Here is a 16,071-nt window from a genome sequence, read left to right on the forward strand (position 1 = left end):
GTGCAACCCGCCCTTAATGTTTAGAACAGTTATTTTCACTCAACGAAACATTAGGCTTTACTGACTGACTGTATTCGGGAAATTTTATGAAAAGAAACGGAACCGTCTCATGCCACAGGGCTTACCGTAAACACCGAAATTCGCAAATAGTAAGTATTAAATAATGTCACTTCTAAAGTTAGAGTTAGACCAAGAAAAGTCTGCAGCGATTTTGATGTCAACCTTCTATGAAATTGTATGACGTAAAATAACACTTGCACTGCGTGGGCTATCAAAATCGCTGCAGACTTTTCTTGGCCTAACTCTCTTCACATTCACAGCATAAACCACTATCAACATTATAATGTTAATAACCGGACAGCAAAGAACGCTTGCAGAAATCATCACAAACGACAATTCGTCGGTAACTACCTATTATAAGTAGCAACTTTTTAAATACCTGAATACCTACAAACTAGTTTTACAATTAAAATTAAGTATTTACCTCATCATCCCTGAGCCTCTACCATCAGTTTTAACATTGACATAACGCTCACGTCTACGTAATTTACTTTCTGCACAACTCGCTTCCACTATTGCTCGCATATGCGAGTACGAGCGAGATGCATAGAAAGTAAGTTACGTAAACGTGAGCGTTATGTCAATGTCAAAACTGGTGGTAGCCGTACTGGTTCACAGTTCACACACTCTACACAATTAAATTAAGACAATCAGCAATTTCGTTCACAGAACACACCTAACGCACCTTACCCACCGGTGGCCTGACTGGAATGAGACACAAAATGGCGTCTTGCGGCTCGCCTCACGCGACGCGCTACATGGCCGACATGGCGTCGCAATGCAGAGATCACAAACATTGACTGGCATAAAAAGTGTAATTAGAATCACTTTTTTAAAAAGGGTTAATCATATTAAGAGAAAATGTATACCGTTAAATAAAGTTCCGCAGTCAACTATGTGTTTTGCCATGTCCGTCTGTCTGTCCGCAGCATAGCTCAGTGATGGTTAGCACTAGAAAACTGAAATTTGGTATGTGTATTAATCACGCCGACAAAACAGTAAAACAAAAATGAGAAAAACAATTTTTTTTGAGGTACCTTACGTTACTTTCATAGGTACCCCGAAGTGGGGCTGAAAATTTTTTTTCACTTTAATCCTATCGTGTAGGGTTTCGTTGGATATGCCTTCTAAAAAGAAAAGGGGTCCTTAAAAAATTATTTCCTCAAGAAAAGGATGTATATATATATATATATAGATATATTAATGTATTTATGTTTCACATCCATCTTACATACCTATGGACCTAAGTATAACACTGACAATGTATGATTAATACAAATAAAATGAATATGAATATATATATATATATATATATATATATATTATTTATTTAGAAATTTAATTCAGGCAACAAGGCTCATATTACAAATACCTTACAGACTAACATACATATATGTATTTTTTATAAACTTAAAACTACACACTATTTAGTCGACAAAACGGCGTATAAATCAGCAACGGTTTTAAACAATATAGTATCCCATATTGACTTCACAGCATTGTCGTACAAGAAGGAATTAAATTGAAAAGGTTTGCGACCTATGCCTTCGTCCCGCCAATTCGGCAACGTTAGATATTACCGAGTCAGACAGTACAAACTACTGTTCTGTAAGTAGGTAGTAGTAAACTCTTTATTGTGCAGTAAGATATTAAAAAAATTACATACAATTAGTAAGAAGTACAAAGACGAACTTATCCCTTTGAGGGATCTCTTCCAGTTAACCTTTTAGTATGATTTATATGATGTTTAAGTATATGATTATAATGCATACCTATTTTAAGTACCTACCTAAGTAATAAGTTATTAACACTACTATTTGGTGATGTCTCTTCGCTAGGCTATACAAAATTAAATATAATTAAAAAAATTGATTCCTTTCAATGACATCGTAGGTCGTTTGTCAGGAACCTACTTTTTTTTATATAGGTAAGTACATTTCAAATGTTAATACTAGATGCACCGGATATTCAGTTACTATGCGGTATCTGGCCTATCCGGCCCTTATTTTAATATATGGCCGGATACCGAATAGTGTCCTACTGTCCGGCCGGATACCGGATAGGATAGTATCTGCTTGATTTCGGAAATTCGATGTCAACAAATTGGATTTAAGAAACAGTCACGGTCATAATCGTACCTACTCGTTTATTACCTAGGGTTCCGTACCCAAAGGGTAAAAATGATGCTGAACCCTGGCTGTACCTATTAGTGGAACTCAGGTTTGGTGCAACATAGGCCCACGCTATTTTGGTCATCCGTCACATCTTGAGCACTTGGGAGAGCAGTACCCAAGATAGAGCTGATGCTGAACCCTGGCTGTACCTAGTGGAACTCAGGTTTGGTGCAACATAATAGGCACACTTTGTTTTGGTTAACCGACTTGTCGTCGTGTGCCTGTGTTGCAGAGTTCCACTAGGTGGGTAATTAACTTTTTTCTAACCGCCTTTAAAAAAAGGACGTTCTTAGTTTGATACGTATGTTTGTATGTTTATATGTATGTATGTTTGTTCGTGATTATCTTGCGTTTGGCTGAACCGATTTTGATGCGGTTTTCAGAAAAGTGTTGCATTCTGGAGAAGGTTTTAGTGGACAGTACATGGATGGTTTGAAAAACCAATTGGACCCGGTAGGTGGCGATGCTATCGGTATACCTAGCTGAAACCGATTTAGATAAAATAGTGGGACTCGGACTAGGACTGAAAGTGGGAGTGGGAGCAATATACATACAAATCGTTTAGCACCGAAACGTCGTATTATGTTATTAATTTTCTTATTATTAGGTATTAATTACTTTTTCCAGAAATTTGCTTTACGACGGGATAGGGACTGGACACGTATAGGGGTGCCATATCAAAATTAAGTATTTTGTGCTTTTCAGTGGGTTGGTTTTTTGAAGGCGGTTCCCTTTTTTAGGGTTCCGTAGGAAATGGCAGAAAACGGAACCCTTATGCATTCGTTATGTCTGTCTGTCTGTCTGTCTGTCTGTCTGTCCGTCCGTATGTCACAGCCACTTTTTTCCATAACTATAAGAACTATACTGTTGAAACTTGGTAAGTAGATGTATTCTGTGAACCGCATTAAGAATTTCACACAAAAATACAAAAAAGCAATAAATTTTGGGGGTTCCCCATACTTAGAACTGAAACTCAACATTTTTTTTTTCATCAAACCCATACGTGTGGGGTATCTATGGATAGGTCTTCAAAAATGATATTGAGGTCTTTAATATCATTTTTTTCTAAACTGAATAGTTTGCGCAAGAGACACTTCCAAAGTGGTAAAATGTGTGCCCTGTAACTTCTAAAATAAGAGAATGATAAAACTAAAAAAAAAAATATGATGTACATTACAATGCAAACTTCCACCGAAAATTGGTTTGAACGAGATCTAGTACGTAGTTTTTTTTAATACGTCATAAATCGTAAGCCGCAATTTTATTATGTTACTTGCTGCTACGGAACCCTTCATGGGCGAGTCCGACTCGTACTTGGCCGCTTGTTTTAAGTGCGTACTCCAATTATGGCGTAATTATTAGGGTGATAGAGAAAGATGCCCGCCATTTGCGAATTTCGGTGTTCACGGTAGCCCGAGACGGTTCCGTTTCTTTTCATAAAATTTCCCGAATACAGTCACTACAGTCAGTTAGTAAAGCCTAATGTTTCGATGAGTGAAAATAACTGTTCTAAACATTAAATGTTACTGGTTTGCTATTGATTACTGATTAGATACAATAAACCGTTGGAAATACTGAGTCAGTCAGTTAAACCTAATGTTTCGATGTTTGCGCGAAACGTGACATGGTTGCCTTTAACATCTCATGCAACCAATGGCAGAAAATGGCCGGAGGCCGACCCGTGTGGCGTCGTGCTATTCACAATGGTCAATCCAAGCACGACGATGCCTGGTTTTCCTCATTAAAAGAAAAACGCATGAGGCGCCACGAGCAGGGCTCCAACCCCCGCCCACCTGGGGGAGCATACACCTGCCGCGTGTGTGGCCGAGGGATCCTCTCTCGTATAGGGCTTTACAGCCACGAACGCAAGTGTCGTAACCAGGATGCTGCTTAAAACATCTGACACAGATGATAAAGGCCTGTTATTATGAGCTGATATAATATGTATTTAACTGATATATGGCCAGGTCATTCAATTTATTATAAAAATAATTATAGATATCTAATATTCAAAGGGTTACAAATGTCACAATGAAATGTTAGTAAACTCCAGTTAATAAGTACAGTAACTTTATACATTTCGCGTTTGCGTCAAATCCGGTAGTTCTGATTTTTTGTAGACTTGATTATGATGTTGGCTCAATGAATGGTAACCCAAGTTTGAGACCACGACCCGCCGAACGCAACTTTGTCAAAAATATTTATGTTTATTTCATACATACATACATATTAAATACAAGTAGTATATTTTTTTTAATAATGCAATGCCATTATGTACATTTAATTTCGATAATAATTGGTCTGAAAATACGGAAGCTAATATTGAATCTAATTTAACAGAACTGAATAATATGGCATAAGTATATGGCTGGTAGCCGTTGCTCGAAGTACAAATAAAAATAAATTACTTTCCACCCTAGGGTGGGAAATGCAATTTTCCACCCGGCTATCAGTCTATGAAAGGTGAACTTTTTAGGAGAGATGAAAATGTTTTTGATGAGATAAATTTGACTTAGCGCGCCATCTTGCGTTCATACAGCTAACCACTCGGTGTACGTCCAGACATCTATCCTTTAGGATCTTTAGATACAAACATTTTTTAATAGATGGCGCTGCCTTACGAGACTTGCCTTGCCCAAAAGAGACTATCGAAAAGATAAAAGTTGACGGCAAAGTTATCACAAATCCGAAAGATCTAGCTGAAGCGTTTAATAGTAATTTTATCAAGCAAACATCTTTGAATAGTAATAATGACAATAACAATAAATATAATAGCAAAATTAATAATACAATGACATTTAATTCAATTAATTCAATATTCATGGCACCAACAACATGCGATGACATCCGTATTATTATAGATTCATTAAAAAATACACATAGTACAGGAATCGATGGACTATCAACCAAGGTCATTAAAAGAGCAAAGCATATTATTTCGAAACCTTTGACTTTCATAATAAACTTATGCATTGAAAAGGGAGTATTTCCAGACCGGCTGAAAACATCTATCATTAAACCCCTCTATAAGAAAGGTGATAAACTGGATATGAATAATTATCGACCGATAGCGTTATTACCAATATTTTCAAAAGTTTTTGAAAAAGCTATTTATAATAATATTAGCTCGTACTTTGAAAAGAATGACTTATTTGCCAAAGAACAGAAAGGGTTTCGTAAAAACAAATCAATAAATATGGCTATATATGAATTACTACAGACAATCATGGCAAAAGTAGACAAAGTAATACCGGTATGCGCAGTATACATGGATATGACGAAGGCTTTTGACTTCGTCGACCATGAATTATTGTTAAATAAGCTATACAGATATGGTATACGAGGTAACGCCCACGATTTGATTAAATCCTATTTAAGAAATCGGAAACAAATTACTCAAGTGAACAGGATATGCTTAGACAGTAAAACTGAATTCACGTTCTCATCTGATATACAAGAAATAATACGCGGGGTACCACAGGGTAGCGTTTTAGGTCCTTTACTGTTCAACGTATATATTAATGACCTCCCACTTGCCGTTGAATATCCTATGATACTCTTTGCTGATGACAGCACAGTAATTATCTCAGGAGAAGATTCAGATTTAGAGACATACCAATTGAACATTAATAGAACGCTTGAACGAATAATTGAATGGATGGACAAAAACAATTTAAAAATTAATTTATCTAAAACAAAAATAATGAATTTTAGGCAAAGAGTTAATAAGACAAGTGATCTAAATATTAATTATAAGAATACACAGATTGACGAAACTGAAATGACGCGCTTCTTAGGATTACATTTAGACAGTAAATTGACATGGAAAAATCAAATCGATATAGTATGTAGTAAACTAGACCAATACTCCTACGCTTTATATAACTTAAGGAAAGTAGCTAATCAGGCAACTGTGCTTACAGCGTATCACGCATATGTAACGTCCACTTTACGGTATGGAGTTATATTCTGGGGAAACTCCACAGATAGAGAAAGAGCATTCAGATCACAAAAGAAATGTCTTAGAGCAGCATGTTATGAAAAATCTTTAGAGTCTTGTAAACCCCTGTACACAAAACATCAAATACTAACTTTGCCTTGCCTTTTCATCTATGAAGTAGCTATACACGTGAAACTAAACATAGGTCAATTTACAAAACTTAATAGCATTAGACATCAAGGAGAAATATACGCAAAACCATTCAAAACGGCCTTACTTTCCAAAAGTGTATTCGGAATGGCACCTAAATTATATAATAACCTCCCAAAACCCATCTTAAACTGTAATAATCTACAACATTTTAAGAAAATTTTGCATGACTTTTTATCAAAAAAAGCCTACTACTCCATTCAAGAGTACCTCTGTGACAAATCTTAACGTTATCGCCGTAATTAATATTAGATATGAGACCGCTTCTGTTAAATCATAAATTTGTAAATAATATTGTAATTTGCATTTGCATGACTTATGTTTTATGTAGTAGTAAGTAGTTATAAGTGTGACTGTTTGTACGCCTTTTGGCAAGACCATGGTGATTCCATATTAAATCATGTTCCATCATTGTATATACCCATGTTCTACAGACAATAAACGAATTATGAATTATGAATTATGAATTACATTAATAAAATTGTCTATACAGTGGCGCGTATTCAGTACTATTGGATTTTATTTGATGTTTGGCTAAGTGACTTCACTTGTACACAGTAAGAGGGCGCTGATCTTATAATGCCTTAACGGTGTAGTTTTCAACTATATTTTTAATAACATTAGATAAATTGAAACTCATATAGCTCTGTTAAATTATTCGATTAGAAGAGATAACGAATTATTTAAAGTAACCGTTTTGCTATTAATTAAGGTAAACGGTTATAATTAGAAATACTTAGTCAGTAATGTTTCAGTGAGTGAAAATAGCTACTCTAAACAATAAATTTTACTGTTTTGCTATTGATTAGGGTAAACCGTTAGAAATACTGAGTCAGTCAGTAAAAAACGTATGTCTTGGAGAGTAACAATACAGTTAGTAGCATAACTGAACCAATGTTTACTATTTTGTGATGTATCTGTAATTTACATGAAATTGGTAAGAAAAGTTTGCAATCAATTATTTTCGTCTTTCTCCATTGAGTCTATTTTGCACTACCCTCTCTAATTTGATGGCGGGTAGTCTAATTCATAGTGTTCATAACATAAAATTCTTCTGAGATCTTCATATCTCTTGATACACGTTAAGTTCGAATAAATACAAATAAACTAATAACAGACAATGTGTAAATTTTTTCATGTTTAAGTCGGAGTTAAAGATCATGACTTATATTACCTATGGGAATGTCATATCTGCTACAATTATAAGATAAACTAATTACGCGTCTTTACAATAAGCAGCAACTCTCTTAAACCAGAGATATATTCTAGTAATTATTGCAAAAATAAATATCAGGTGCAAAAGAGAATCAATTGTTGGCTCCATACATTATTGCAATGATTCAGCTTAGCACCACACAATTTGTTCACAAAATTTTCTGTGAAATTTTATTTGAGCCTATATGTTATTTACTTATAAGGTACAGGTACCTACTCATTCCCTGATTTAAGAATTTTAGGCATTGCCTTTCATACACAGATTTGGTAATTATCAGGGATACATAAAGTATGATATTTTTAGCCTTTTGAGTGAGTAAAACCATAAATGATAGACAGATCATTTGTGAACTGATTGATAGAGCATTTCATAATCTATACGTTGTATTCAAAGCAATTAAGTCAAGCTTGACTATTATTACTACATCTATATATTACTATTAAGGTACTACTATTAACTCACTTTTGCTCCTAACTGTAAAGACTCTAATAATTAAATTTTACTGTCTTGCTATTGATTACGGTAAACCGTTAGAGTTACTGTTTCAATACGTAGGAACTATATACTATATCGATGAGTGAATGTAACTATTCTAAACGGCAAATGATACTATAACACTTTAAACTCTCGCGTTTTGTACACATATTTAATTACACAAACGGGTCTACCACAATCGTCGGTCGTGGACAATAAACATTAAACTTTAACGGGTAGCTGCAATTTCTTTGTCTACCCCGAACATTTTTATAAACTAATTTCGGGTAGTTTAGTGGTGTTTTATTAATATCTCCGTTGACATTTGTTGGGACGTCAGTCTTTCCGTGACCACAGCTGGTGCAACTCAGCTGAAACGTCGGAATTAAAGGTAAAAACAATGAAATTATATCGCGGTAGACCCGTTTGTGTAATTAAATATGGGCAAATGATACTGTCTTGCTATTGATTACGGTGAACCGTTAGAGTTACTGTTTCAATACGTAAGAACTACTGTTTCGATGAGTGAAAATAACTATTCTGAACAGTAAATGTTACTGTCTTGCTATCGAATACGGTGAACCGTTAGAGTTACTGTTTCAATACGTAGGAACTATATACTGTTTCGGTGAGTGAAAATACCTATTCTAAACGGTAAATGTTACTGTCTTGCTATTGATTACGGTGAACCGTTAGAGTTACTGTTTCACTACGTAAGAACTACTGCTTCGATGAGTGAAAATAACTATTCTAAACAGTAAATGTTACTGTCTTGCTATTGAATACGGTGAACCGTTATAGTTACTGTTTCAATACGTGAGAACTACTGTTTCGATGAGTGAAAATAATTAATATAAACGGTTAATGTTACTGTCTTGCTATTGATTACGGTGAACCGTTACAGTTACTGTTTCGATGAGTGAAAATAACTATTCTAAACGGTAAATATTACTGTCATGCTATTGATTACGGTGAACCGTTAGAGTTATTGTTTTAATACGTAAGAACTACTGTTTCGCTGAGTGAAAATAACTATTCTAAACATTAAATGTTACTGTCTTGTTATTGATTACGGTGAACCGTAAGAGGTACTGTTTTAATACGTAAGAACTACTGTTTCGATAAGTGAAAATAAATATTCTAAACAGTAAATGTTACTGTCTTCCTATTGATTACGGTGAACCGTTAGAGTTACTGTTTCACTACGTAAGAACTACTGTTTCGATGAGTGAAAATAACTATTCTAAACGGTATATGTTACTATCTTGCTATTGATTACGGTGAACGGTTAGAGTTACTGTTTCACTACGTAAGAACGACTGCTTCGATGAGTGAAAATAACTATTCTAAACAGTAAATTTTACTGTCTTCCCATTGATTACGGTGAACCGTTAGAGTTACTGTTTCACTACGTAAGAACTACTGTTTCGATGAGTGAAAATAACTATTCTAAACGGCAAATGTTACTGTCTTGCTATTGATTACGGTGAACCGTAGAGTTACTGTTTCACTACGTAAGAACTACTGCTTCGATGAGTGAAAATAACTATTCTAAACGGTAAATGTTACTGTCTTGCTATTGATTACGGTGAACCGTTAGAGTTACTGTTTCACTACGTAAGAACTACTGCTTCGATGAGTGAAAATAACTATTCTAAACAGTAAATGTTACTGTCTTCCTAATGATTACGGTAAACCGTTAGAGTTACTGTTTCAATACGTAAGAACTACTGTTTCGATGAGTGAAAATAACTATTCTAAACGGTAAATGTTACTGTCTTGCTACTGATTACGGTGAACCGTTAGAGTTACTGTTTCAATACGTAAGAACTACTGTTTAATGAATTAAAACTACTGTTTTACATGTTACTGTTTTGAAACAGTGATACGTACTGACTGAAATAGGTAAATTTAAATGTAATATACGTTATTTCAACTGTAAAATTTCTTACTGTTCTAAAACAGTATTCTTTTCTTTCAGTGTAGCAATTTTGAAATAACACAGCTTCCAATTGTAGGCAATTAGGTTTTTAATTGTAATAATAGGGTTGATACGTGACGTTTAGGTACAAGCAACATATATAATAGAGAGTTAGACATTCAATCAATATCAATAATAAAACAACAACGAAATTCAGAAGATTCTTTACTTAAATCAAATACCCGCCCAGAAATCTAGGTTACGTTCGAGTTCTCGTTTATTTGTATCTGACATTTGCTAGATTGACAAGCCTTTCAGAAAATATCAAAGGCATCGGTTTCGATTGATTCTGTTCTAGTACTTCGGTGCTTAGAATTTCTTTTTTCACGGCTTTTAAATACCTGTTAGGCTTTTATTGACAGCAAAATATATTTGTTTTATTTTACGAAGTGCGCTTTATTACCATGCGGGAACAGTCATGGAGTGGAGCTTTTTGTATGCAATAAAATTTTATTTGAGATTTTTCTCATGTAAAATATTATTTACTGCTGGAAATACATAAAATGGCACTCTACCTTTTTATTTACTTGATAGAAGAAACAAATGAAAGCTTGACAACTCTGTCACTCGTCCAGAAAAAAGACAACGAAAAGTTTTGAACCCAAATAACTGCGGCACCGCTTTAAAGAAAATTTAAGTATGATAAAAACGTACCCAATAAGACACCGTCGTTGCGTATACGCTGCACCAGGATTTGGTTTGAATAATCTTAAAAATAAAGTATAATAAAGTTCTAGCTCTTTATGTTTTTAATGCTCACACGCAGTCAGTCGTGCTTAACGTGCATTAGGACAATAAAACGCCATTACTGCCGCACACGTGCAGGACTCGTAATGCATACATTAGTGGACGCCTAACGACTCCATCACTCCATGCGTGTGGCATACACATGCACTTGCACATTTAGCAGGTAATGTGTTTTGTAATACTTAGATCAAAGTAGATTGATATGAGACGTAAGGCATGATGTTTCTAGGCCAGGACCTAATATTTAAATAGTACTAAAATGACGATTATTTGTCAACTGAGTACGGTCTAGTCGGAACTCATTTTTGAGCCATTTCTCACCTTGTCACAGTGACAATAAATGCGAAAACAGCTTGTATGTACATGGATAGATTACCATGTGGCTTACATACGTTGGGTACATATGTACATATCAAATATATATTTCTTATCTTAGTGTCCATCCTGGTTGTATGCTTCAGAGCCCATGGTCACACTTCACACGATTTTCAGAATCCTCTTTTGCAAAACCAATGGCACCCATGTCGTTCCTTGCAAAGTCCAGTCAGCATTTTTAGGATTTTCCAATTTTATCGGGCCCAGGCGAAGGTGGCAAACTATCATAAGTTTATTTATGCTTAATTTCAGGATACATTTTAAGCGGCTTCCACTCTAGTAGATATTATGCAGATTTCAGACATGAATGAAATTTTCTTTCACAATGAATGAAGAAATCTTTTCTATTTCATTCGCTAGACCTGATCTAAATTTTCTCTCAAAACTTGGATAAAGGTAACCCTTCAAGTTTTGCCCCAACAAGTTCTCTTAACCCTCGATACGTATAATAGCAGCCCTTTGAACAACCACTATCGTTTGCAAATAGATTTTTCCAACCAAGTAAACATTTAAACGAGTTGAAATAAAGTTAGGTTATTTATGCACGAACTTTGCTTTATAACCCTTCGAAACCAACCTTTGCCTTTTTATCGCGAAGTTTGTAATGATTGTTTAGTAGTTAGATATTTTAGTAGTCCAGATTTCTATAAATGGTTTTATACAATTTAAGTTATTAATGTCAATCAAATTTATCGAACCTTCACGCAGAATAAGGTTTTTCTATTTTATTTATCTCTACTTCACTAGCTATTAGGTAATACATAATATTATTCTCTACAATATTGAACGAAGCAATAATATAAAAGCCACCCAGACTACTTTGTACGTGTACGTTTGGAAGATAAATGCATTGTATCCATCTAGCTTTTCTTTTCATACCATGGGAAAATTATTTAAACAATAAAGGCAAAAGCAACGAATGTAGATTTGATTATCGCCGTGAGCCGGCGCACTGCAATTTAAATATTTCCATATTACTTGCTTGCCATTTATCGTTTTGTCTTTTTGCGCAAATAGCAGAATGGACAGTTTATGTGGCAAATAATACTACACCTTTTAAAACAAAGTCACTTGCCGCGTCTGTCTGTTTGTGTGTTTGTTCGTGATAAACTCAAAAACTACTGAACGGATTTTCATGCGGTTCACCTATCAATAGAGTGATTCTTGAGGAAGGTTTAGGTGTATAATTTGTTAACCCGAACGAAGCCGGGGCGGGTCACTACAGTTGATAAAGTTAGCCACGGACTTTTATACATTTTGGCCTTATTTCAATAGAATACGCTATAGAACCTGAGGATTAGAGTGTCTAACCGTTAAACATAGGACTAAGCCGGAGCTCATTTGGTTTTATCTTGTCTTTGTGAGATATAAGTAATTGAGTTCAATAGAAGCAATGGAGTTGTATGGAAATCCTAATACAAAGACCTATAGTCAAGTCAGTCAAAATTCTACCGTTTTAGTAATAGTAGTAGTAGTAATAATTTTATTGCACACAACACACGTTTTAATAGTATTCTGCTCGTAATAGGAGTAATTAGTGATTAACATATAATAATGTTTGTGGTAATGGCAGTGCACTACAAGCGACGCAATGTTAGCCCAACACGACACTAATTTAACTGTTGTCCGATGAGTGTGGTAGCTGTTGATGATACAATACAATACAAATATTCTTTATTGCTCACCAATATGAAAAAGACCATGATATACAAATTAAACATAACTTAAACTATGGTAGACAACAAGCGGTCACCATGATGATTTTTTTAATTTTCTTTTTATTGTAGCTGCGTAAGTTACTGAAAATAAATATTGACTGCATCAAACGATCACGTAGAAAAAACTCGTAAGGTGCAGGGGGGGCATTTCGACTGCGCGGAAATTTCAACTAATCGAAATATGTTCCATGTTTTAAATTATTAACTAGAGTCATACACAACACACACAACACATCTTTTTCGCTATCTGGAGATATATGGCACTCTATTGTTAGTAATGTAAATAAAACATGGAATATATTTCGATTAGTTGAAATTTCCCCGCATTCAAAATTGTCCCCCTGCGCCTTATTTTTTTATTGTAAAGCTCCAAAACATTTAAATGCAAACATTTTACGTCGCGACCCTTTGTAGAAAGTAATCCAAAACAGGCGCAGTGGAATAAATTTCCGTCCCGCATCGCTTTGGGATTTGAGACATTGCGTTCCTCATTCAGATGAAAACCTAACAATGATCCCGTTTCCTGGCTTTACAGTCCATCGATCTTCTATGTAAAGGTTTTGTTGTGCGGAGGTACAAAAGGTTTGACATGAAAAACTCAATCCCTTGATATTATAAAAGCTGAAGACAGTGAGTTCAATCGTGACGATTAAGCACAGTACGCAGTTTTATAAATCAGATTCGTTTTTACTAGTGACTATTAAGAATAGAATTCGCCTAATATCATTTTAACCAATGTCTTTAACCCATTCTTCTGAGTTTTCGTTTTGTTTGGGAAATAAAAACATGTGCTTAATAAACTCAATCCGATCTTTTCCTAAAATAATGAGATTTGCAAGGTGAGCAATTTATATAAAAATACTGCCAAAAATATCAACACTTTATTCCAAAATATAGAAAGAATCTTCAGATATTTTGTGTAGCTATGTTTTTAATAACGTCCACCGCATTATCATTTAAATACCGGAATGTATCAGAAAGTTCGCAATAAGCATTCCCTTATTAAACCGCCTTACATTTTCCAGGGGGTGTATCAACTTCAAGCAGGAAATTCGACTTTGACCTCAATAATGGACTGGGAATAATGGAGCGCTTGTCAGTTCATTTCAATCTCAAGGAGGGTGAAATGAGGCACTAAAAATCATTAGTGTTGAGAGTTTTTTTTAGAGAGCATTGGATATCGGAAATGTTTAAACACTTTAGGGCCACTTGCACCATCCAGGGTTAGCCACTAACTCGGATAATTTATCGAACCGGAGGAAAATATTTCTGACTTTATCCCAAAGGTTTCATTTTATTGAAGAAAAACGTGGATTCCAACTTTTTTTAAGTGGGTTAGAAGATACTAACATTCTTCGATGACTAAACGTTTATAACTATAGCAGCCATCACTTTAATCAACTAATAACCACAAAAGGATTGTAATTGTTTAAACATTAGCAGTGTTTTAAAAATTACTTGAAGTATCTGTCTATATTATGATAACTTATTTGTAACTCCCATTCCATGGACATTATATAGCTGAATATAATCCCTACCTCTTATCCTGCACTAGGTTTACTATTTATTAAACGTTTTAGGTAAAGAGAAAACCTGAAAGTGCCAATACCCACAACTACGTACCTCTATAGTTTGTTTTACTACGTCTAGTTTTGCTCTTGTGTTTTATAGTCAATTCACAGGCTGAATTTTATGAGATGAACGTGATAGGTTTATCGATAAGGCTTTTAGGTGTTCCTTCTTAGATTACTCTGATGGTTAGAGGATTAATTCGGAAACTAAATCGAGGGAATATCAGATTCAATACTGAGGCCTAAAATATCTAAACAAGATATGTATGTTATTATGTATATAATGATCGTGATTGAAGGAGAACCTTATATACCTACGTATAGTAATGTGGAATACAATAGCAGTTTATTTATACTAGAGCAAATTAAGTTAAAAATGTCTAAAAATAGATTATAGACCATAACCCAGTTTGACGTGGGCGTCTATCACCTAAGACTCAAGCAAGTAAACAAACCAAGTAGTTAATATGGAGTACGTATTTTATCCACAAAAAACTTACACTTTATTTCTACAATACCTTCAGTTTTGCTGTGCATAATTGAAATCATCATATCAGCCTTTAATCGCCCACTGCTGAGCATAGGCCTCTCTTCGAGTACAATTGAAATGCTACAGAGAAAGAAACACTTGGTAACTAAATGAATATTTAATTTATATTTATAGACGTAACTTCTGTTTCTCTGTTTCAGGTAATACAACATGTGACAGCTCTTAATATACCGTAGGTATATGTTTTTTGGCGCAAACGGTAACGACACTTTAATTTTAAACCTACACGTACTAAGTATTAACCATGTAGGCGGTTTAATTTAAAATTACATTAACCTTTAAATCCTGGTTTAAAAGCCTGCGTAGGTGGATATAACAATAACAGGAGAAATTGGTATAATGACGCTAGACGAAGTAATTGAACTTCACAACGTGCTTTAATTAATCCTATATTTAAGCGCAAGTTGGAAGGGGTAGACCTCTACAGACTTTCTCTGATCAGATCGGGGAAATCCTGAAGAAAGGCCAGGTCAAGAGAACCCTAAACAGGCGAGCGTGTATGAGGAATGCTATGAGAGTGAAGGAAGCGAAAGAGGTATGTTAGGATCGTAGCAAGTGGAAATCCGTGGTCTCTGCCTACGCCTCCGGAAAATAGGCGTGATTATATGTATGTATCTATGTACATCCTATTTAGTAAGTAAAATGCTAGTTTAGAAACCCTTAAAAGCCCGAGAGTTGCATTTTACCTATCCTATAGCGTCGCAAACTAATTTGACGCGTTTTTGAGTTATTTCCATCACATTCTGGTAGGATGGACTTTTGAATGATGATTTTGAATGATATAGTCATTTGGATTCGATTTGTAATGTTTTCAGCTAGTGTTTTCCTCGCGTTGGTGATGTGGTGAAAATATTGTGTTGCAATTTAGAAATTATTATAATATCACGAGGGCTTTAATTGTTATAAAACTTATAAATAACAACTTTACTCCGTTATAAAACAAATGATTTTTGCTGTGAAAGATATTATAAACTAAATTACAAACAAAACTTGTATGTCGCCAGCTCGAATATCGCAACACATAAGTCAAACATTGGTTAATAATCGTTATAAAC

The 16,071-nt window shown here is 34.8% G+C and overlaps 1 protein-coding gene and 1 long non-coding RNA gene across 4 annotated transcripts in view; one reads left to right on the plus strand and one right to left on the minus strand.

Moving 5' to 3' along the window:
- The window catches only part of LOC134797519 (serine-rich adhesin for platelets), a 401,987-nt gene that overhangs the window by 99,509 nt on the left and 286,407 nt on the right, over positions 1 to 16,071 (plus strand). The window lies entirely within an intron of this gene.
- Positions 3,238 to 16,071, minus strand: part of LOC134797579 (uncharacterized) — a 220,818-nt gene continuing 207,984 nt past the window's right edge. Inside the window, exon 2 of the long non-coding RNA XR_010145099.1 lies at positions 3,238 to 3,358. This is a non-coding gene — a long non-coding RNA (uncharacterized LOC134797579). The remainder of the gene's footprint in view (positions 3,359 to 16,071) is intronic.

Source organism: Cydia splendana, chromosome 15 (genome assembly GCF_910591565.1).
Source record: "Cydia splendana chromosome 15, ilCydSple1.2, whole genome shotgun sequence".
Classification (NCBI taxonomy): Eukaryota; Metazoa; Arthropoda; class Insecta; order Lepidoptera; family Tortricidae; genus Cydia; species Cydia splendana.